Source organism: Danio rerio, chromosome 7, assembly GCF_052040795.2.
Source record: "Danio rerio strain M-AB ecotype USA chromosome 7, GRCz13ab, whole genome shotgun sequence".
Lineage (NCBI taxonomy): Eukaryota > Metazoa > Chordata > Actinopteri > Cypriniformes > Danionidae > Danio > Danio rerio.
In genome coordinates, this window is record NC_141027.1 from 35,735,103 (window position 1) to 35,758,292 (window position 23,190).

The following is a 23,190-nucleotide window of genomic DNA, read 5'->3' on the forward strand; positions in this document are numbered from 1 at the left end:
TTGAGAAGTTAAACATTACATGTTCTATTCTAAAACATATCACTTACAAAAGCTAACACATATTATAACAATAATAACAATAATAATAATAATAATAATAATAATAATAATTATTATTATTAAGTAGGATATTGTTTATTTAAATTTTTTTTTTGAAAAGTCTACTTTTACAATAGACTACAATATAGTAATAGTAATAATAATAATAATAATAGTGGGAATAGAACACAGCCAGGAATTATGTTTTTAACTACAGCTCCAGAACTGTAGTTGCGAGTGCTCAAGTTTGCGACGCAGTTTGCAAATGTTCGTTGGAGCGACAGATTTGGGAAATGGCAAATCAACAAACTATATTTGTAATGACGGAATTTGCAACCTTAGTTGGCTAACAATGGTTTTGGGAAACGCGCCCTCCCCTCCCCCCACCCCCCAGGGCGGAACTGTAGTGCAGTAGTTAGCAGCACCTTTGCCTCACAGCAAGAAGGTTGCTGGTTCGAGTCTCGACAGGGCCATTTGGCATTTCTGTATGAAGTTTGCATGTTCTCTCAATATTTGCATGGTGCTCCGGTTTCTCCCACAATCCAAAGATATAGTATAGGTGTATTAAATAAACTAAATTGTGTATGTATAAGTGTGATGTATATGAGTGTATATGAGTGTTTCCCAAAACTGCATTGTGGCTGGAAGGGTATCCGCAGCGTAAAACAAATGCTGGATAAGTTGCTGGTTTATTCCACTGTGATGACCCTTGATAAATTAGGGACTTGGCCGAAGGAAAATGAATGAATGTCCGCCAGTTTGTCTATCATTCTATATACTGTATGTCTGCCGGTCTGTCGTATTATATATAATAATAATGTTGTATTATAATTGTATCTATAATCCTCTAATCTTTCTTTTTAACTGTTCTTTTGATTCTTACTGTTTCTCTGTAATTACTAACAGAAAGAAGCGCTTCTTATATGCATGTAAATCTTCAATATGTATCAGTCACTGCTAGTTTCAAAACATAACATTATACTAAATATGTTTGATATATCTTCAGTATATTTCATTGATTTGTATCTATTTTTTTACATCTATTCACATTTAGTAAATGTTCTATTATCTTCATTTTTTATTGTTCAGTATACAGTATACAAAAAAGTACAAACTATTAATTATCACTGCCACTGCGGTTCTTCTGCCATTACGGAGGGTGTCTTCCTTCCTTGTCTGGCAAAATTTAAATATGCTTTCCAAATTCTGTATTCATAAGGCCAAAAAAAAAAAAAATCTTTTCATAAGTTGTTTTGAATTGCAAATTTGTCAAAATCAGCCTTCGCGGAGCAGTCCAGGCCCATGGCGCTTATCCCCGAAACCAGTAAGCCTGGCGACGTTGGCAGCAGCACACACACACATATGCATACACACACACAAACACAAACTGTCATGGCATAATTATGTAACCCAAACCTCGGCAGATTATTTAAATGCGTGCTGGAGGTGTCATCCTCAGTGTGCCCATGGCGGGTGAGTGGTGTCACATCTCAGAAGTGGAACGGGTGAAACGGGGCCCCCTCCAAACACGCACACACACACACACACACACACACACACACACACACACACACACACACACACACACACACACAACTCAGTCTAATCCAGGAACGCCGTATGCGTGTGTATATTTTAGCACATGCGTGTTAGTATGTTACCTTTGATGGGTTGGATTAAAGCAAATCTCCACTCCTTTGGTGCAGTTCAAACACACTCAGGGACAATACTTCACACCACAGCCCGGCTAATGAGAGATAAACCTGAGCCCAGGAAAGTGAGCGACGTCACATCAACCTGATTAAAGACAGACCGAGTCCCTTGCGTTCGCTTCTTCATCTAATTCATTCCCTCTCTTCACTTTTTTTTTCTTCTTTGTTTATTCCCCTTTCTTTCAGAGAGCATGGCTTGACAAAGAGGCCAGCTTGACTTTATTGCTGTGATAGGCTGTGAACGTCTTTCACTGCATGTAAATGAAGAGCTTTACATCTTTCTATGTGTCTCTGCTGCTGGCTTGGAGAAGGGGCTGTGTGTTATTACAGGGGTTGTTGACTCTGCAGATTTAGAGCTGAGCTTTCTGCTTTGTGGTTTGATAGCTTAATTAAACATGCAAATCTGCTATCTTTATACATCACGCTCGGGGTTCTCCTCAAAGTGCCCCATTCACAAGCACCTCTTTTATCTAATAAATAGAGTTCTGCATGTGCAGAATTAAAAGCAGTGCCATATATATATATATATATATATATATATATATATATATATATATATATATATATATATAATATATATATATATATATATATATATATATATATATATATATATATATATATATATATATATATATATATATATTTAAGATATATTTGTATTCTTCTGATATTTGTTATTGTTTTAAATATATTTCAGTATTTTTATATTTTGAATTCATGCTTTTACTAAGCAGTGTACTTATACTTTGGTTTTTATATTGGTTTTTCATGCTTTGTCATTTTTATTTAGCATTTAGTCAGTGTATTATTATTATTTGTTTAAATTGTAGTTTTTTTGTACTTTATCATATTTTATTTAAACATTATATGATTAAAGTTTGTTTTTTTATTGATTATGTTAATTATGTTAATTTTTCTTTTGATTATTTGTATTTTAATTTAGTTAGGATGTTTTATTTATTTATTTATTCATTTATTTATACGGGGACAATGTACAACATGACATGTTGTGCCAGAGTTAGCTATAAAGCTAATTTACATCTGTAGTCCCTGGGCAGAAAGTTGTAAGTTTAAAAGTAAAAAAACAATACAATATACACTTACAGTATAATACATACAATACATTATAGTCAATAAAATATAATGAAATGAGTTGTTGCATATATGATTTTGTTCAAGCCAAATTTTAAGAACAGCTTTAAAATGATTAAAAGTGGTACCCTCTCTGATATGCACTGGTATTTTATTCCATCTTTCTGCTGCTCTGACTGAAAAAAAAAAGATTGTCCAAAAGCAGTTCTCTTAAGTTTAATTGAAAAATCATCTCTAACCGATGACCTAGTCTGTCTTATATTGTCATTGCAGACAATCACACATTGTTTGAGGGGTGGTGGTGCAAGGTCATTAAATATTTTATACACGAAACACATCAGCATAAAATAAGAAACTGTCAAATGTTAGTAATTTATGTTGTGCAATACAGTTACAGTAATGATACTGTAGCTCCTTGGCTTTTTAGCTAATTTTTTTACAGTTTGTTTATAGATACTATACAAAGGTTTTAAGGTTCTAATGTTCGTGTGGGACCAGCTTGTGGCACAATAAGACAAAATCATTGTATTCATAAAAAGTTTAACAGCAGCCATAGGTAATTGATGCCTAATGTTTCTATAAATCCTCAGGCTTGCTCTAGCACTTTTGGAAACCTTCTTAATGTGTTTTTTATAACTTAGAGTCACTAATTTTACCTAAATATTTAAAATGATCAACTATATTTGAACTACTGTATATTTAACTTTTATTATAAAATATTTTAGTTTGAGTACTTTTGGTATGTGCCTTTGTCTTTTTCATTCATTTTTATTATTGCTTTGTTCATTTTTGTAGTTTTATTTTAAATTTTAAATTAGCTGTCAATAATTTAATTTAATTTGTCATAATATTTTTTATTTCTGTTGTAGTTGATTTTTCTTGATTTTAATTAACCAAAAAATCTAATTTTAGTTTTTGTCTTTTATTATCTAATGCATTTTACTTTTATTATTATTAAAATTTCAACAAAAAGAAGTACCTCCATATCCTATTCACTCTCATAGACTTGTCTTAATTTATCAAGCTCTATCGGTGTCAACAAAGAGAACATTTCAATGACATTGATTGGAGATTGTGTTTTTTGTTGGAGGGGCAGCATTACTCGCTAGTCTTACAAATGACCCCTGTAGCTGTGCTTCTGACATACTGCTGCGTTTGCTGGTGTTGACACAGCTCCGTATGCTCCGGCAGGATGATGAAGCTGTCCGGTGGATTGGAGATCTGCTAATCCGCTGCTGAATTAGCTCAGGAGGATGTCTCAAGGCTCTGGCGATGTGGTGCCACTTATGTAGGATTGAGTAAGTACCCCTCTGGTCCTCCTCTCGCCCCTGGGCCGGGTAAACAGATCTCAGCCTCCTGTCTCTCCGAGTCCTTACAAAAGAAAACAGAGCGATCACACAAAGAGAGACACTCTCATTTTAATGAGCCAAGGAGGTGAATGGAGAAGTGTTTGGTAGCATATGTACGTGCACTGCTGTTCAGAAGTTCGGGATCTGTCTCTTTTGTCATTTATTTAGTTATTTATTCAATATGAAACATAGCAAAACAGCAATGCTTATTACGTATTACAGTTATTTTAACAGTTTAATGAAACATTATTACAATAATATGATTTGCTGCTCTTTTCAATCAATTATTGGTGCTCTGTAATCAATTTTTATCAGGGTAATTAGGTGTTTTCATAAAATTTGATAAAAAGGAAGTTCAAAATAATTGATTTAAAAGAAAATTTAAAAAAAAATCTATTTAACTAATCAATTTAATATATTAAATACTATGTTTTGATGCTAATTTATCAGATTTCTCCAAAATTGTGAAAAAGAGTGGCTATTGATAATAATTAGACTTTTTTTTGAGCATCAACTGAGCTTTTTTAGACAGATTTCTGAAGGATCATGTAAAAGTTCAGCTTTAAATCACATCAATCTTTCATTTATCAAAAGTTTCATTTATTGCTTTTTTGTTCTTTAACGTAATCTAATTCATATTAGTAGTGGTTTTAGAAAAGTTTTTTTTCAACATAGAAAAAAGGAAAAAAAAGAAAAAAAAATATATATACACACACTATATTACTGTTTTTATTGTATTTTATCTAATAAATTAAGGTGGAGACAAGAAGAGAACTCTTTCAAACACCTACCCAAACTTTTGAACCGTAGTGTACATATTGAGGCTCGGGTTTGGGGGTCAGCGGTCGGAGAGATAGAGGTTGGTTGTGTGTGTGTGATCGGTTTTGTGATTTGGGGTGAGGGTGAGACTCCTGTGTGCAGCGTGATCCCGGTGAATCTCCTCTTTGAAGCGGAACAGATGTGGATTTGCATATGTGCGGGTCCCAGGCTTCAGTGGAGATTAGCGGCTGGTTTTGTGGAAGGTGCATATTTAATAAAGGCCTGAAGCGACGCAGAGCACAGCCAGACCCCGACAGACACACAGGACAAAAGCCGAGGAGGGTCATGACGAGCAGAAACAGACCTCAGACCAGATTGGACCGGCCTTTGAGTGGGGCTGTGACAAGATTTCAAGGGTTTACAAACACAGATTGAGAGAGTGAGAGAAAGGGGAACGTTAATAAGAGGGTTTATCATTCATTCAGTCTCATCTGCAAGTTTATTTGTTTGTTTGCATGCTTGTCTTTTGATGTATGGTTGTGCTTTTTTTCTCTCTCCCCTTTTTTCATGCTCGGGATCTTTTTCTGTTGTAATTTGGGATAAGGGGGTGGGATGGGAAGCAGAAATAAGGGATTTAGCAGAGAATATTTGGAGATGGAAATAACTCCACACATTTCCCATGAGGGTTCACAGAGAAAAAAACACCCATGAAACTGATTAATGAATGCGAATCAGTTTCATCATTAATGAATCCCATTTAAAATAATTTGATATTTAATCTTAGTTAAACTCTTTAATGATTGAATAAAAATGTGTTAGTTTATGCTGTATTCTAATCTGTATCTAAAAAATAGATACAAATGTGGAAGCTGTTTCTTTATTAACAATTAATCCAAATACATCCATAAGATGATTAATTTACCTGTTGTTGTTCTCTGCTTAAAATGAATTGTGTTTACTCTTTTAGGTTTTTTCATTCAGTCAGTAAGGTTAACAGAACCAGAAGGCACAGAATGCAGTCTATTTGATCTGTTTCTTAGTGAGTTGTTCTTTATTCATCCACTGAGATCTAATCTACTGTTTATTTTCAGGAACTGAAAATCAAGTAGTTTTTAGAGGCGCTGATTTTCTTTTCCTCTCTCTTGTGTCTTTTCTCCCTTTTCTTTCCATTTCTTTCTGTTTTCTCTACACTTACTCATCGAGCTGTATCACTACAGGTTTGAGTCAAAGTTTTTGTTTGATTAAGAGAGAGAGAAAAGGCAAAGTCTTATATTAAGTCTTACGTTTTGTTATATTTACATCACCATTTAAAAGTATTTTTATGCTTTCCAAAGAACTAAAACATGGTATTGTGAAATTTTATTACTGCTCAAAATTAGCTTTCTCTATTCAAATGTGTTTAAGAATGTAATTTATTCATGGCACATAATATTTCGAAAATGATATGCTGATACTCAAGAAACATGTTTTTTTTTTTTTTAGCAAACTTTTGCTGCTTAATATTTATGAGGGCATAAATGCATTTTTCAGAATTCTTTGATGAATAGAATGATCAAAATAACAATAATAATTATTTTGCAACATTACAGAACAATATGTGGGTCAAAGATTAGACAACTTATTTGGTGCATCAAATTAAATGTTTTAAATAATTTTTGTGAAAATGAAACATCAAAATATGGAAGAAATAATGCTACATTGCCATTCAGCAAAATAGATAAAAAAAAGTTAACTTATTATACGTATTATATTTAACCAAATTTGATTATATTTTAATTTATTGAAACTGCAGTTTAACAACAGTGTGAAAAAATACTTGGCATAAAGATAGATAGATAGATAGATAGATAGATAGATAGATAGATAGATAGATAGATAGATAGATAGATAGATAGATAGATAGATAGATAGATAGATAGATAGATAGATAGATAGATAGATAGATAGAGAGTGGAATTAATCAATGAGAACAAGGAAACAGCACAAGAGGTGATTGAAATGAAGAAATTGTGTATTTTTGTATCGCTAAGGAGCTTAAAAGTGAATGAAGTTGTTTGGGAAGTCAGGTGCTGTGTCTCTGAAGTGGATTAGCTGTGTGTGTGTGTGGTACGTCTGTGGGTCTCAGTGGAGGGCCCAGGCCTCAGTGGGTTTAATCCACACTCAGAAATCCTCCTAATGAAGCAGATCACACCCCAGCATCACGGCACACTCAAGTCAGTCTATCCGCATACAGCAGAACAAAGTCATAACACCAACATAAATATTTCAGTCTGCTTTTTATCTTGGTGCTATCATGATAACACCACTCTGTGGTTTGGGTCAGGCGTGAAGAAAGAAAAAAGGAGAGAGAAGAAAAGAAAATACGAGTAAGAGTACAGTAGTTTATTTGATCAAGGATCCTAGAAGATAAAATGAATGACTAAAGCTCACCTTCAATCACTCATTCAATCAGGTGAAGAATGACGATAACCACCGCAAGGTGGCTTATCACCAAAGAAGCTGAAAGTCTGTAGCCACCGAGTTCTGTAGTGTGCTTTTTCTTACTGTACAAGTAAATAGATGCAGGTTTCCAACCGGTGTAGTTAGTTCAAAGTAAATAATTTTTGTAATTAAATGACTTATTTCTGCTGGAAAAATAAAATATTGCTTTTCACTTTTAGAAAACTACAGTTACTTTAATGTTCTTCCCTTAAATACTGTAGATATATTCAGCCATTCTGTATTCAGTGAAGCAGAATAACTAGATTTTTTTTTTTGTTATACATATAAACAAATATAATTAACGCGTGCGTGCGTGCAGACAGAAAGACAGATTTCAACCGAGGGTTAGATTCGCCCAATGAAAAAAAAGGACAATATGTGGTGTTATTACTTTAAAGTGTCTCATTTTTTCATACATACAGTATAGTGTTTGACTTAAATTAAGAGTTTAAATTTTAAATTACTCTAGAAAGCCCTGTTTGACCCTGTTAAAGAGATAAAAGAGTTTCATTTCTATCGTCTATGTAGTGAGATATTTCAGTTGTGCCAAAAACTTCCAACTTTCCAACAAAGTAATTAAGTAGTTTAAATAAAATGTTAATGTATTTATTCACGTAATTATTAGTTACTTTTCTCAAGTAACTTTCCCAACACAGTTTCCAACATTCCTCAAGCTATATCATTTTATATTCAACAGAAAGAAAAGAAACTTACAAAGGTTTGGAACAACTAGAGGGCGAGTAAATGCTATTTTATCTGGGGTGAACAATCCTTTAAAGAGAATCATTAAGCTTTCCACATCTGAGAGGCAGTCCATAAGAAGAAAAAAAAAACAGACATTTAGTGATGCCTATTACAAACGCAGACATTTAATGCACTTAATATCCCATTTTAGCCGAAATGTGTTATTTTTACTCCTCCCAGGGGGATCGGCGTAATCACCTCACATGTATGGTGCACGTTACAGTAATTAAACTATTACAGAGGGGCCGTTTCTGATCAGGAGAAGCACAGGGGCACAATAGAAGGGGCCTCCCTCAACATGTCGACTCTCTGGCAGACATTAATTGATTCTTTGTAGAGGGAGATGAGGAGAGGAGAGTTACCTGCGTCCCACACACACCAGATTAAACCCCATGATGGGGGTCATCAATGTGATGCTGCGTGTGTTTGCATTTGATTCGAGTTTAGGAGGCCCGTGAGTGTGTGTGTGTGTGTGTGAGGGCACTGGTCTGTGAAGAAGCACAGAGAGGGAAAACGCAGGGCATCCTTTATTTATTTGTGTGTGAAATATTTATCTGTCACAGTGACGTGGAAGAATGGGGCTGTCAGTCTCCTCTGCGCAGTCAAGAGTGTCGACAAGCTGGCGGACCAATCTCCTGTGAATAATTGCTGGAATTTCACTTTTGGGAACGCAGCAGACTCCCCTTTCCATGGCACACTTTCTCTGTGTGTGTGTGTGTGTGTGTTTTGCATCAAGAGAACAGGTAAAATCCTTCTGGGAAAAACTGGACAGCTATGTAAGGCCTCCGATAAATTATTCATATCGTTACTAAACAATGAAAAGCCAATCAAGCTGAAAAGCAGATCAACCTTTAAATGTGTGCACACAGACATGGTTTGTTGTGATGTGCCTGTTTGTGGACGCTCTGGTTATGTGTGTGTGTGGTGGTCTTGGATCAGAGGAGGGAGATGTAATTCAGAGTGAGCAGCGTTTAATTGTTTTAGCACTCCTGTCTCTTCAGGGAACTCTTGGAGTCCTCTCATGCAGATAAACACACTGCGTAAACAATAACAGGCCTAACGCGCTGGCTTACAGCACTCGGGGAAATTCAGCGTTAGTGAGAAAGTGTATGTGTGTGTGTGTATGTGCTCGCTGTGACTTTATTATTTTTTTAAATTGCATTTAGCATTTGCTCTTTATTTTAATGTTCAGGTTCAGAGCACACTTACTGTAGGATTCCCAGAGTGTCTGCTTTTACCGCCTGCAGTCACGGGGTCATATATGGTATCTAAGTAGCAGAAAATGCACCTCTACATGCAAATGGAGGACACACTCACACACACCCACTCACACATAAATGCATAAATACACACAATGAAATGCATGGTTTGTGGTCTGTGCATGCATAATTGAGGTGTAGCTTGCTTTGGGACAGTGGCTGTCATCTCTGGATGCTCATGCCACATTCCAGCAGAAAGCATCTTTGAATAATGAAGAGCAGCAACACACATGCAAAATGCAGAAGGGAATGGATTGTAAGAGAGGAGAGGATAGAGGTATAGTGAAGGTTTACAGTTTAAACAGCACAGCTTAAACACAATTTATATTATATTATATTATATTATATTATATTATATTATATTATATTATATTATGACATTACATTACATTATATTAGGTCGTGGCAGTGGCACAGTAGGTACTGCTGTTGCCTCACAGCAAGAAGGTCGCTGGGTCTTTGGTTCGATCTTTGGCTCAGTTGGAGTTTCTGTGTGGAGTTTGCATGTTCTCCCTGGAAGGGCATCCGCTGCGTAAAAAACATGCTGGATAAGGTTCATGGTCAGTTCATTCCGCTGTGGCGACCCCAGATTAATAAAGGGACTAAGCCGACAAGAAAACTAGTGAATTATTATATTATATTATATTATATTATATTATATTATATTATATTATATTATATTATATTTATTTTATACTACATTAAATAATAATACATTAAATTGTATTATATTATTTTATACAACATTATATTATTATTATATTATATTATATTTTATTATATTTTATTATTATTTTTCATTATTTTATTATAATGTAATTATTAACAATGATTACATGTATTATTGTTCATTCATTCATTCATTCATTATCTTTTTAGCTTAGTTCTTTATTATTCTGGGGTCAACACAGCGTAATGAACCGCCAACTTATTCAGCATATGTTTTAAGCAGCGGATGCTGTTCCAGCCGTAACTCATCTCTGGGAAACATCCACACACACTTATTCACATTCATACACTACTGACAATTTAGCCTACCCAACTCATCTGTACCACATGTCTTTGGACTGTGGGGAAAACCAGAGCACCCGGAGGAAACCCACGCAAGCGCGGGGAGAACATGCAAACTCCCCACAGAAACACCAACTGACCCTGCCGAGGCTTGCACCAGCGATCTCGCATTACCTACTGTGCCACTGCGTTGCCGATATATTATTGTTATTATTTTTATTTATCTGTTTGTTTGTTGTTTGATTGATTGATTGATTTTTGTTTTTATTATGATCACAGTTCTAATATGACAATCTATGGTTTACCGAGCTTAGACAATATCAGTGTTAAATCAGCACTTGAGGCCTTTTTGTTAATGTTTCTTTCTTGTAGTTTATTGTTTATAAACATTGTTTTACTTTACAATAAATCTGGTGTTTTGCCCCTTTGGTCACACATTTACATAATACCTTTTACCTGTACTCATCTTAAATTTTAAACTCAATCAACAATTTAATTTAATTTAATTTAATTTAATTTAATTTAATTTAATTTAATTTAATTTAATTTAATTTAATTTAATTTAATTTAATTCTCCTAGATTTAATTTATACATGACATACATTACTTGAAACAAAGTCTACAATAACTGCTGAAAATGATAATGACAGTTGTCTTAAAGTAGCTGCTAACCTCAGAATGTTTTCAATCAGCATAATTGATATCTGCTCCTCAGATATTTTCCAGCAGGCAGCATTTCTGTGTGTGTAGCTTCCTGTGTTCCAGGTGTATTTTACAACACTTCCCTCTGTTCAGAGAAGTCAAATCAATGTGCATCGTCAAAGATAAAACAAGCTGAAAACGAAAGCCTAGTATTCATGTTTTTCTTCCTTTTTTCTGTCCATCTCCTTCCCTCACTTTAAAGGACCACTGGCCATACAAAAGATTAAATAATAAATTAGAGGGTGGTCATAGAGCACACCGGTCAGAGTGGGCTTCACAGCCAGACTCACTGAGGAATCAATTATTTAGAGCCGGGGCCGAGATTAAACAAACGCTCTAGCCATGAGACAAACTCCTCCACGCCAGGGCCCAGGAATCATGCGTGTTTGTGTGTGTAACAGTGTATTTGGTGTGTGTGTGTGTGTTGCCAGCTATTCTAAAGGGAAGCGTAGGCAAGGGAGCGAAGGGCTTGGAGCTCTGGGAGACGACGCCATGAATTAGTAAAGTGCAAAAGTAGCTAACCGTGTTCAGAGGGCAACTTTCAGAGATAACAGGATGTACCTGGATGTTTGGTTTGTGTGTGTGTGTGTGTGTGTGTGTGTGCGTGTGCGCGCGTCTGTGCACTTGTGTACCATAGACAGTAACCCTTGTGTGTGTTTTTTTGTGAGGTGATGGAGAGCTATCATTATGGTTGAAGTGCATGATACTTTTTTTTTTTTGTCATGATAATGCTTGGTTTTACAAAGTCATTCAGTTTTATTTATTTATTTATTTTGTTTTTTTGTTTACATTTTTTGTTTTGTTTATGGTCTATTTTATGTTTTGTTTATTTTATGTTTTGTTTTTTGTTTGTTTTGTTTATGTTGTTTTGTTTATGTTTTGTTTGTTTTTTGTTTTGTTTTTATGTTTTTATGTTTTGTTTTGTTTTATTTTGTTTTTTTATTTATTTAATTAATTAATTTATTTTTTGTTTTGTTTTGTTTGTCATTGGGGTTCAATATTGTTTTGGACTTTTTTTTTTACCCAGTTGACTTTCATTGTATGGGTAATGTTTGCTGTAACATTTTTCTAAATATTCTCCAAAAGAAAGTCATACATGTTTGGAGTATACTAATGATTACAGATTTATTTATTGTTTTGTATTTTTTACACATGAATATTAAAAGTAAATAACATCAAGCTTAAATCCCTTTAGCTTCTTCTTCTTAAAAAAAGGTTTTGCATACATATGCAGACATAATTATCCCTATTCATGATAAAATTACAATAAATATGCTATTTATACATGTCATGTGAGTAGTTATTCTGTAAGTTCCCACTGTTGATTTAGTACTGAAGTACAGTGCTTTAGCATACTTTACCTGTTTACTGAATATGTTTTGTAATGTGGCAATGGACTTTTGATGGGATCAAATTTTCTTGTGATTAATTGCTGTTTTTAGTCACCTAAGTCATGTAAAGTTTTTTTTTATTGTGATTTACATTATTATCATGATACTGATAAGCAGATAAGCAAAACAGCTAATTTAACAAGTACAAAACCAAACAATACTTAGCGGATTGCTTTATAGTATTGAGTAAACAAATGTCTCAACCAAAATAAAAGTGTAATAGGTAGGCCCACATGGAATCTGCAAAAACATCCACAGTGCTGATTTGTTGACCCAATCATTCAATCGAATTATTTACTAATATAAATGTATATTTATTCCATTTTTATATTAATCTCAGTATTATTATTGAATAATGTGCAGATTATTAGATGGCTTATGTGATATACATTTTGTGAAGTAATATTTTCTTTTAGTGAATGTATCATATGAGACCTGCTGTATCTTTGTTTATTAAACAAGGGCTTCTAGTTTGATTTGCATTATAATCCTTAATTAAATAAAAATGTGTTATGTTTTTAGCTTCTATACTCTCAAAACCATTCCACTTAAATTTGCGTATTCTTTTTTTAATATAGATATTCTGCATTCTATTCTCCATTGAAACAGCATTAAAGCAAAATGTTCACTTAATATTTCAGCATTGCATCAGGTCAAATAAACTTATGAAAATGTCTATGTTTGAACTATTAGAATAACCAATTAAGTCTTTAGCACAATTATAAACAGCACTGAGGTCTTAAAAAGCACTCAACAGTTTAAACGCTAAATACTTATTCATAGTATGTTGAAGTGCCTGCGATATTAATATTGTGCATTTTCATTATCACAATATTATTTACACAGCAAGCCATTAATAGCTCAAAACCGTAGGGTTTTAAAAACAGGGTTTTTCAAAATGGGGTCCGGGGACCCCTAGGGAGTGCTGTGGGTCTGTGGAAATATTTAAAGAAAAATATAAACCATAAAAAAGAAAAATAAATCTTAAGAACAATATTAAATAACAATAGTAAATTAAATGTATATGATTACAAATAAGTAAACCAATAGGGGGCCCACAGTGTCAAAACAGCAGCAATAATCTCTCTATAGCACCAAAATTGTCTTGAATTGTGATGAACAACATTGTGACTATTGAGAGAATTGCTTTTTCTTTTTCTTTTGTTGTCATCACATGAAGAGCTGGAGAAACTCTTTATTGTCTTACCATTTAAAGACTAGAATGATCTTAATTAGAATCCGAATACAAGCGGGACCAATTTCATGGATTTAAAACTAAACTTGAGCATGGCAGTCAATGTCAACAGTAGCTTTATCTGAGCGCCATGAGGCTCGGGACCCCGGTGGGAAAGACAGTTGTAAAATTCCATGTGTGGCATCATGTCTTGCTGGTTTAAACTCGTGTCGGTGTTGCTGGGACAAGTAAATGACAGAGTGACTGTGGTCTCAGCTGTGGGTGAGATATTTTAACTCACGGGGGAACGGCAGTGTAAAATGTGCCATTTGATTTCATTTTACACGGGGTGCTGAGTGTCCATGAAGGGGGGAAACGCTACTCTCCCCAAGCCCCCTGCCCAGCACGGCCCAATATCGTACCTAATTAAGTTTAGAGCAGCGTTTTCATTTGTTAATCACTTAAGTGCTTCCAGGATAACCTGATCTTCAAAGGTCTGGTCCCAGTAGCCCCCAATGTCAAAATGCAATTATATGCATGATTAGCTTGACCTGTTTCCAGACCCCCACCCTGTCCCGCTCCACCTTCTCTCTCTGTCAGTCTCTCCTTCTATCCTCCTTTCCCTCTCTCTCTCTTTCTCACTCTGTCTTTCTTTCTCAGCTGATTTGCATGTTGAGAATAGTGGTGTATGTGAGCGAGTGACCTTGTAAGTGTGTGTTTGTATGTGTGTGTGTATCTCTATATACATGCAGCAGGGCACCCCCATCTGGTGGCAGCAGGAAATGATGCGGTGTGGTCTGTGACCTCGCAGGCAGATCATATATCGGCAGAAAGTTGCGAGGAGACAATCATAGATAAAGGGGAGGCAATCTTGGAAATCAGCTTCAGTGAGTTAAAAAGAGAAAATAAATAAATAAGAACAAAACAATTTATGCTGCTTAAAGGATAATACGATCAGGAATATTAATCAAATCATCTTGATCCTTGCTGCTTGTGCGCTGCAGTGCTTAGCAACGCTTCAATCCCTCTCTAATCTGATTGTGCCAAGATAAGGCGGCTTTAGTAACACCATTGTGCTGCACCGACTTGTGCCATTCAGCTATGCATATGTACACACACTCACACACACATAGGGATCCGTGGAAGCACACACACATGGAGATCAAACTTAGAGGTCTTCTTTGAGGATGCTGCCTAATATTTGGTACTAGTGTCAGTTCACTAATTCTATTATAAAATTATTAAACATGATTTTTTATAGTCTTGTAGTTACTCTTTGTAATATTTTTCACATAAACATGAATAGAAAGTAATACAAAAAGTGGAAACTGTAATCAATGTTGTTAAATTCTAATACATACTTATATGTAATAGGGTATATGCCGAGCTAGTGCTGTTCCCATGCTGATACACTTCCGGTGACCTGTTATTGTGAACTTTTTTTCATTTTATACGGTTCCTTATACAGCATCGATGCTGTAATGTCATTAAAATACATTCAGTTCAATAAACTTTAGCATTTATTTGGTTGCTCAAGCGTAAAACAAGACAAAAAGCTGTTTACTCGCACGCGCCTGTCAGAATCAGCAGGCTAACGCAGAAGCTCTATTGAATATACTGGAGTAAAATAAATGCTCATATTATAAAGATATGGCGGGGAAAATGTAATTTAATGCGGTGCTTCTTTTACAATCTGAGACCCACTTTAAATCAGATATCACTCAGCTAGTGGAGATCGCTGATTTTTAAAGAAAACAGACCTTAAACTCACCGGATTTTACATTGGCATTCAATTCGTCGGAAGCGCTTAACCCAGGTTACTGGCAAATTAAAAGTCCTATTAGCATGCTTCGGCATATACCCCATTACAGTATAATGATACAAAATGCACAAAAAGCAGGAAGAAAATCTTTTTTATTAAACTCATTGTGTATTTGATGGCGTCACTGTTTTTGTGCATATATTATCAGTAAATAATGATTGTTGGAATGATTTGCGGTGCAAAAAAATTATGTATTTTGTGCAGAATAAAGTTATACAGATTTTTTAAAGGACTAGGGGTTAGTAAAAGATTACATAATATTTTTTTTGGCTGAACTATCTATTTTGGCTGAATGTTTGAGAAGTTGTATGGTGTTTCAGTAGGCAAGGCAAACTTTATTTATGGCGCACAATTTTACAAAACTGTAGTTGATACAAAGTATTTGACAATACAATACAATATTTAATAGGAAAAATATATATATGCATTAATTGAAATACAGATATAAAATACCATGCATGCATCACTCAAAGGCAAGGGAGTAAAAATAAGTCTTTAAATTAGATTTAAAAGCATCCAATGATGGAGTAAGCTAGTTCTGTAGTCAGTGCACTGCCAGGGAGTTTGCCGTCAATGTGCCCTGAAATATTGCCTGCTTGAAAAGTCCCTTAGTGCACTTTAAAAATCAGAGAGAGAAAAAAAATACAGTTCTCATATTTACAGTGATTATGTAGTTTTAATGTTATGAGACTTTACACCAGTGGTGCCCATTTCATAGCCTCGCTTTGGCTCCCGCAAACCCATGCTTGGAAAGACAGAAGCAGTGAGAAAGTTAAGCACTTTTCAGTCTTGTTGCCGACTTTGTGAATAGGTTTGGGTAGATTTATTGACTATAAAACTATATTGGCTCGTATTGTTAAGTATCAGAAGTCAAAAAGCAGCGTTCATCAGAAAAAAACCCTTAGCTTTTAATGAAGATGGTGCTTTAAATCAAATGCGTATTCAATCGTGCTTTCTTCCCATACTCAATCCCTTTTTTCATTCTCCATTCCATCTCCGTGTTAAGTCGAGGGCCTGTGTCAGTGTGTAATTGGTGAGATGAGGGGGAGGAGTTAATTACATTTAAAGGAATACGTGAATAGGAGGTCTCATGTGCTGTCTGACACGCAGTCACCCTCATGCACACAATGTGCGTCTCTCAGGAGGGACACTCCAGTCCCTAGGTGCACCATTAGACAGATTCACAATGAGAGAAGTTAGAAAAGGAGGGGTGAGGGGTGGCACTTGGCAAACAGGGCATGTATGCAAGCCCTAGAATATTCAATGTTTTCTGTGTGAGTTTGTGCGCTATTCACACTACAAACACACACATATGCACATTCAAACTAATTAAATCAAAACAAAATGAAAACAAAGAATTTACTCTAGCTACCGGCTTTCACTGTTGTTTTCTGTCTGGTGTGAGTTTTGAATGCTCTTTTTGGCAGAGCAGCCACGCTGAACGCTAATAAAACATGTTTATTTATGTTATTCTTGCTGTTCTGTGTTATTTCTCTTAGATAAACATGTAGAAATTGCAGTTCTCCACAGTGTAGTTGATTTCTGGCTTTTAGTGACATTTGGAACCCATAATTTAAGCAGACTTCTGTCCTCACATGAATACACATTCATAACCCTGGGTTACTGCCATCTTAAACACTGCTTATGATCGCAGGTAAGGAAACATTTCACACATGTGATTTAGAAGTGAGGCTCAACTTTTAGCCAGGGTTATGAAACCTTTTTATGGTTTGGCAATGTTAACCTTTCCATTTTTTTACATTTGCTGAATGTGTAGAATGGCTACAGTAGATGCTTAGCACCCACAACCAATTACTTGCTTTTTTATTCACATTCTTCAAACAGTTGCAAAAACACTGCACATTATATTAACAATCATTTGGCCATGCAGTATTGTGTTATGCTGTTTATTTTTCCAGACAGTAACAAGAATACTTAGGTAACATTACTTATTTTACAAACATTGGTGATTTTCAGCAAATGTGTTTCAGTTACAAATGCATCCAAGTTAGCAAATTCCAACAGTACCTGTAACAAGCATTGAGTGGGTAACAAGCATTGATTTATTTATCTGTGTAACTGTTTTTGAGTTGACAATTAGGAAACACAATGCCATACATCAACTGAAAAAAGTAGGATGACATGCTGACAAGAATAATTATTGGGTGGCATTGTTATTTTAGATGCTCACACAAACTTGATCAGGTATGGGGAAAACAAATATGGAACTATACAAATTTTGTATTTTTGTATTGTGTTGTAAATTTATGTTAAGTTTGCGAAGCCAACATGATTAAGCGAAGCCAAACCAATTACATCGCCCCCTGGGGATGGGCTGCGGTGTAGGTCATAAACTCCACCCTCTCTATGTAAATGAAAGGGACATGAGTAAAAAAACAAGGCCCAACCCCAATTCTACCCTTAAGCCCTTACCTGCTGTTTTGCGTGTTCACGTGAAGGGGTAGGGGTGTCCCAATTCTTTTTAGCTTGAAGGGTAGGGCTAAGGGAAAGGGCTGGATAGCCCTTGAAACAGAGATTTTTCAGGACCACACTTGAAACCAAGGGGTATGAAAATATTCCAGAATGTACCACCTATAACAGCAGCATGGATGTCAGGAGATGCACAAATTAGTATTTTTTGTCATTAATATGATGTGCTCGTGTTTTACTGTTATGCTTTTTAAAAAAAACCTAAGGTAAAAAAAAGCGGAATAAACTGCCAACTTATCCATCATATGTTTATGCGGCTGATGTCCTTCCATCTGCAACCCATTTCTGGAAAACACCTACACACTTACACACTACGGACAATTTAGCCCACCTAATTCACCTATACCGCATGTCTTTGGACTGTGGGGGAAACCGGAGCAGGGGAGAACATGCAAACTCCACACAGAAACGCCATGTCTGGTATAATGTTAATTTTGCGTGTTTACATGGATGAATATGGCCATGGTGTAAATGCACAGTATAGTTAGGGGTACTCAAATAGAAGTTAAGAAGTTAGAAAATAATAAGTTACTTTTCATATATATATATATATAATTTTATTTTTTATTTTTTTCATATATATATTCTCCCCAAAGATACATTGATGTTGCATGTTTGCAGTGGGGTCCACAGGAGCTTGGTTGAGATATAAATAGTCATCACATGATCAATGCAGTGCAGATTCAGGTTCCAATTTAAAAAAAAGATGTCTGTGCCCAGGCTGTGAGGATGCATCGTCCAACCTTTTCTTTCTTTTTTCCGCATTCTATGGAAATGTTCGCTTTGCATGAAAAAACCATGACAAATGTACAATTACAGTTTTGATTATCATTTGATTTAGTCAAGATAGTTTTGCATTAAATCCAATGTAATTCTTGTAATTGAGATCTGGCAGCAACATCACTTTTTTCTGCATGGCCAAGCAGTTCATGGACTGCTTACCTCGGGCACGAAATCATCCACACGCCAACAAAACAACGAGAAAGCACAACAATAATGATGAGTCATAGCAATAAAGCTTAGGCATTTTGGCGTAGGTGCCAAAACTGTTGGAATCTGCTAACCTGGATGTATTCGTAACTGGAACAGATTTGCTGGAAATTATCATAGTTTGTGAAATAAGCAGTTTTATCCAAGTATTTTTTGTCAGCTAAATGTTACACCTTATTCTCATCAAAGTTATGAAGGAGCATATCACATCCTCGTATTGTGGGAACATGTCTGGTAAATTTCCATCAATAGGGGTGTTTTTTTTTTACACTGTTGTGTTTGGCTTGTTTGGTTGGGATCAGTAGAGCTCCTCTACAATGAATCACATTCTCCACAATGAACAATACCAGCAGTCATTCATTCATTCATTTTCCTTCGACTTAGATCCTTATTTATCAGGGGTCACCACAGAGGATTGAACCACCAACTATTCTGACATATGTTTTACACAGTGGATGATGCCATTCCAGCCACAACACAGTAATAGGAAATACCCATACACTCTTAGATTCGCACATACATTCATTTATTCATTTTCCTTTGGCTTAGTCCCTTTACTCATCAGTGCCCGCCACAGCAGAATAAACCGTCAACTTATACGTTTCACATACATTTTACACAGTGAATGCCCCTCCAGCTGCAACCCAGTACTGGAAAACATATACACACATTCATTCACACATACACTATGGCCAATTTAGTTTATTCAATTTAGACTGTGGGGGAAACTGGAGCACCCAGAAGAAACCCAAGTGAACAGGGAGAGAACATGCAAACTCCACATGGAAATGCCAACTGGCCCAGCCGGGACTCAAACCAGCAACCTTCTTCCTGTGAGGTGACAGTGCTAACCACTGAGCCACCATGTCGCCCTTCACACATACACTACATCTAATTTACTTATTCTGCACGTCTTTGGACTGTGGGGGAAACCGGAGCACCCGGAGGAAACCCACGCGGACATGGGGAGAACATGCAAACTCCACACAAAAACTGGCCCAGTCAGGACTTGAACCAGCAAGCATCTTCTTGCTGTTAGGTGACAGTGCTAAACACTGAGCCACCGTGCCACCCCTAATACCAGCATTCTTCAGAAGTGGATGTGATTGGTGTACTAAAATTGTTTAATAGTCTAATTTGTACCTTATTATTGTATGTTCGTCTGGGTAAATTATATCTGCTTTGTATAAAGAGTTAAAGAAATAAAGGTGTCTTGATTAGTATTAATCGTTGATTCCATGCAAGAACTGTAAATTACTGTCTGAGCTAAAGGTGATGCAAGAAAACTGAAGATTCTGTTAACTCTGGAATCAGAATAACTGCGGGATAGCTAGTTTAAGTGTGAAAAGCTGTACACAGTTAGAAACAGTTGGTATAAATCAAAAACGTTCCCAAATGTGTATCCAAACACATCCCTGACATGTTATGGCAAATCCCTCTCATTGACATCACTCTGTAACCTCTAGCTGTCCGTCTCTGTGGTATGACAAACCATAATATAGCAGACACACTTTTTCATCAGCACTAAATCAACTGTTGGTTTGATGCGTTCTGCTGTAGTGTGGTTTTGGAAAAAAAAAAGTCTTTGTACTGAATTCAGTAGAAAAATGTTTTATTAATTGCCATATGTTTATTGACTTCTCTTTCATGTCTGTTCTTTTGTTCTTTCTTTGTAGTGGCAAAAGATCCCTGTGCATCATCGTTTGGGAGCGATCTAAAATGTCAAAGGTGTCCTTTTGATGTCGGGTATGGGCCTCATGCAAGGCAGCACCTGTGTGGGACGCCGTATGCATTTGTGTGTGTGTGTGTGTGTGTGTGTGTGTGTGTGTGTGTGTGTGTGTCATATTCACATTCAAACTGTCAGGCTGTTCCTTTGGGAGCAAGGGATACTGAGGAGAGACGAATGTAAACTGAGGTTGTGCTCTCACATGCTTCCTCTCTCTCTCTCTTTGTCTCATTTATTAAGTGGAGTGATTGTAATGGTTTGAGTATTGAATGTTTGCAATGTTGATCTCTTTGATCCTGATACGGTACAATCTGGCTTACACTGAAGCCCATCCCACTGTGTGCTGCAATGCCTGTTTTACTATCCGTCCAACCATCACTGTCCTCTCCGCTATAGATGAATGAATGGATGCTTGTTTATGTGAACCTGTGTTTGTGGGCTGAATGTGTGTGTTTCAGCAGCTGTAACGTGTGTTGCAGATTCGAATCTGAACTCATATTCACTCCATCTGCTGGTCAATTAGATGAACACACAGAAAATGCTTGAGCCTTTTCAGACTTTTTGAACAAAGCTAGCTTGTTTGTATAAAGCTCTAGTACAAACAAGCAAAATGCAAATTTTAAATACAAAATAAAACACAGAAATACAAATGAGCTTTTAATCATACCATTGGTTTTACTTTCTTAGAAGCCAGTCCAACAAACAAGTGGAAAAATACCTGAAGGAATTGTATTAATGTACTTAATGAAAACAACCAAGCCGCAAAAAACAAAACAAAAAACACATTACTAATTCTCTTGCTCTTCGTTGTGTTATATATCAGTGTGTTTTATATTCCTCCACAAGTACACAGTGTCTGGAGAGTTCTCTTATGAAAACCGAGTGTGCTTTGTGTATGTGTGTTGGAGGAATACGAAGAAGAGAGCAGAGTTTTTCAATGTGTTCTTAAGCGTTCTTGCATTCTCAAACAACATCATCATAAACTTCCAAAGTTTAAGAAGAACGTTTAAGAAAAAGGCTGCATTTGTTCCTGATATTGCTAATGCATCAGATGCAGACTTTAGAACAGCAGTCGCTCGAAATCTCAGAAGTCATTGCAGCTCAATAAAGGAATAGGGAAGTGCAGCATCTTATATTCACTATTATTTACTGTTTAGAGATATTTCCCTATATGAAACAGTGAAATTAAAATTGGTTTTATTTGTATTGGCCAAAGTATCTTTGTAAGAGTTTTGTACGTTACATACAGTATTTATTAAAAAGGGGAAAAACATACAGTTACTCGGTGTATGAATGTTGTAATGTTTGTTTTCTGTAAAATGCATGTGTCATGAAGTCTCATTTCTCACATTATATGTTTTACTGGTCTTCAAGTTTGTTTTTCCGCAGTAATTTGAAAAGACCGGTCTTTGTGCAAATGCAAGTCCATTGTCTGCATTCTTGGTATTGCAAAACAGCCTCAATCACAATTGAGTGTTTGGCACTTCCTGACTCTAGAGGAAGCTGAGGTATTGTGTTGTTTTTGCCATTTTCAGTACATAAATATCAATCAATTAGTCAATCAACCTTTATTTATAAGCACTTTACTACAACCAAGGCCGACCAAAATGCTTTACACAAATAAAAGCAAATTATACAACAAAACTAAAAAGCCGACAATGCAAAACAATACAAGAAATATCCATAATATACAACAAACATTAAAACATAAAGTAGTCTGAGTGCCATGCATTGTAAGGCAACTTAACCAAGTGAGTCTTAAGCTTGGCTTTAAAAAGTGGCAGGTCAGTGTTTGTACAAAGCTCAGTAGGAAGGGTATTCCAAAGTTTAAGACCTGCTACTACAAAAGAGCGATCACCCTAATCCTTGTATCTTGACCAATATACTTCAAGCAGAAGTTGTTCAGCAGATTGCAAAGCTCTGCTGGGTTTGTGAATGTGCAAAATTTCACATAAATAAGTAGGAGCAAGGCCATTGATGGCATAAATACATGTTTATGTATTTGTCGTTAATAATATGTTACATGTTGGTTGTGTTCAGTTCTGGGCGAAATACACCTTCTTTGAAAGACCTGCATGAACTTACATACTGTAAAACATGCATGAATATCATTACTGGGTGTCCGCGAGGTCTTAAAATGTCTTAAATTTAAAAAACAAAATTTTAGGCCTTAAAAAGCCTTAAACACACTGATTACTTATTAATATATTGTTGTTGGTCTTAAATCATGTTAAACAGGTCTTAATTTTCCTAGTAAAATTAATTAAAGTTACTCAATCACCAATAATCCATCTCTAAACTTATATATATAAGCTGTTAGACATGTTACACAAATTCCCTAAGCAGTGAAAGCAAACTAAAGCAACACTGATCTTCCATTAATACAAATACTATTTACTGAAGTAACTGGGACGTTAGAAAAAATCTTTAGTGTGCAAACCTGAAA

At 35.7% G+C, this 23,190-nt stretch overlaps 1 long non-coding RNA gene across 49 annotated transcripts in view; it reads left to right on the forward strand.

Annotated features, from left to right (window-relative positions):
* The window catches only part of LOC110439935 (uncharacterized), a 329,391-nt gene that overhangs the window by 147,084 nt on the left and 159,117 nt on the right, over positions 1–23,190 (forward strand). For 26 of the 49 annotated variants that reach the window (XR_015495933.1, XR_015495916.1, XR_015495928.1 and 23 more), the window contains one exon: positions 20,695–20,764. The exons of 12 other annotated variants lie outside the window; for them this stretch is intronic. This is a non-coding gene — a long non-coding RNA (uncharacterized LOC110439935). Of the gene's footprint in view, positions 1–4,037; positions 4,145–5,116; positions 5,994–20,694; positions 22,026–23,190 lie in introns of those variants that run through there. 11 more of the 49 variants (XR_015495915.1, XR_015495920.1, XR_015495907.1 and 8 more) reach the window with 5 other exon arrangements.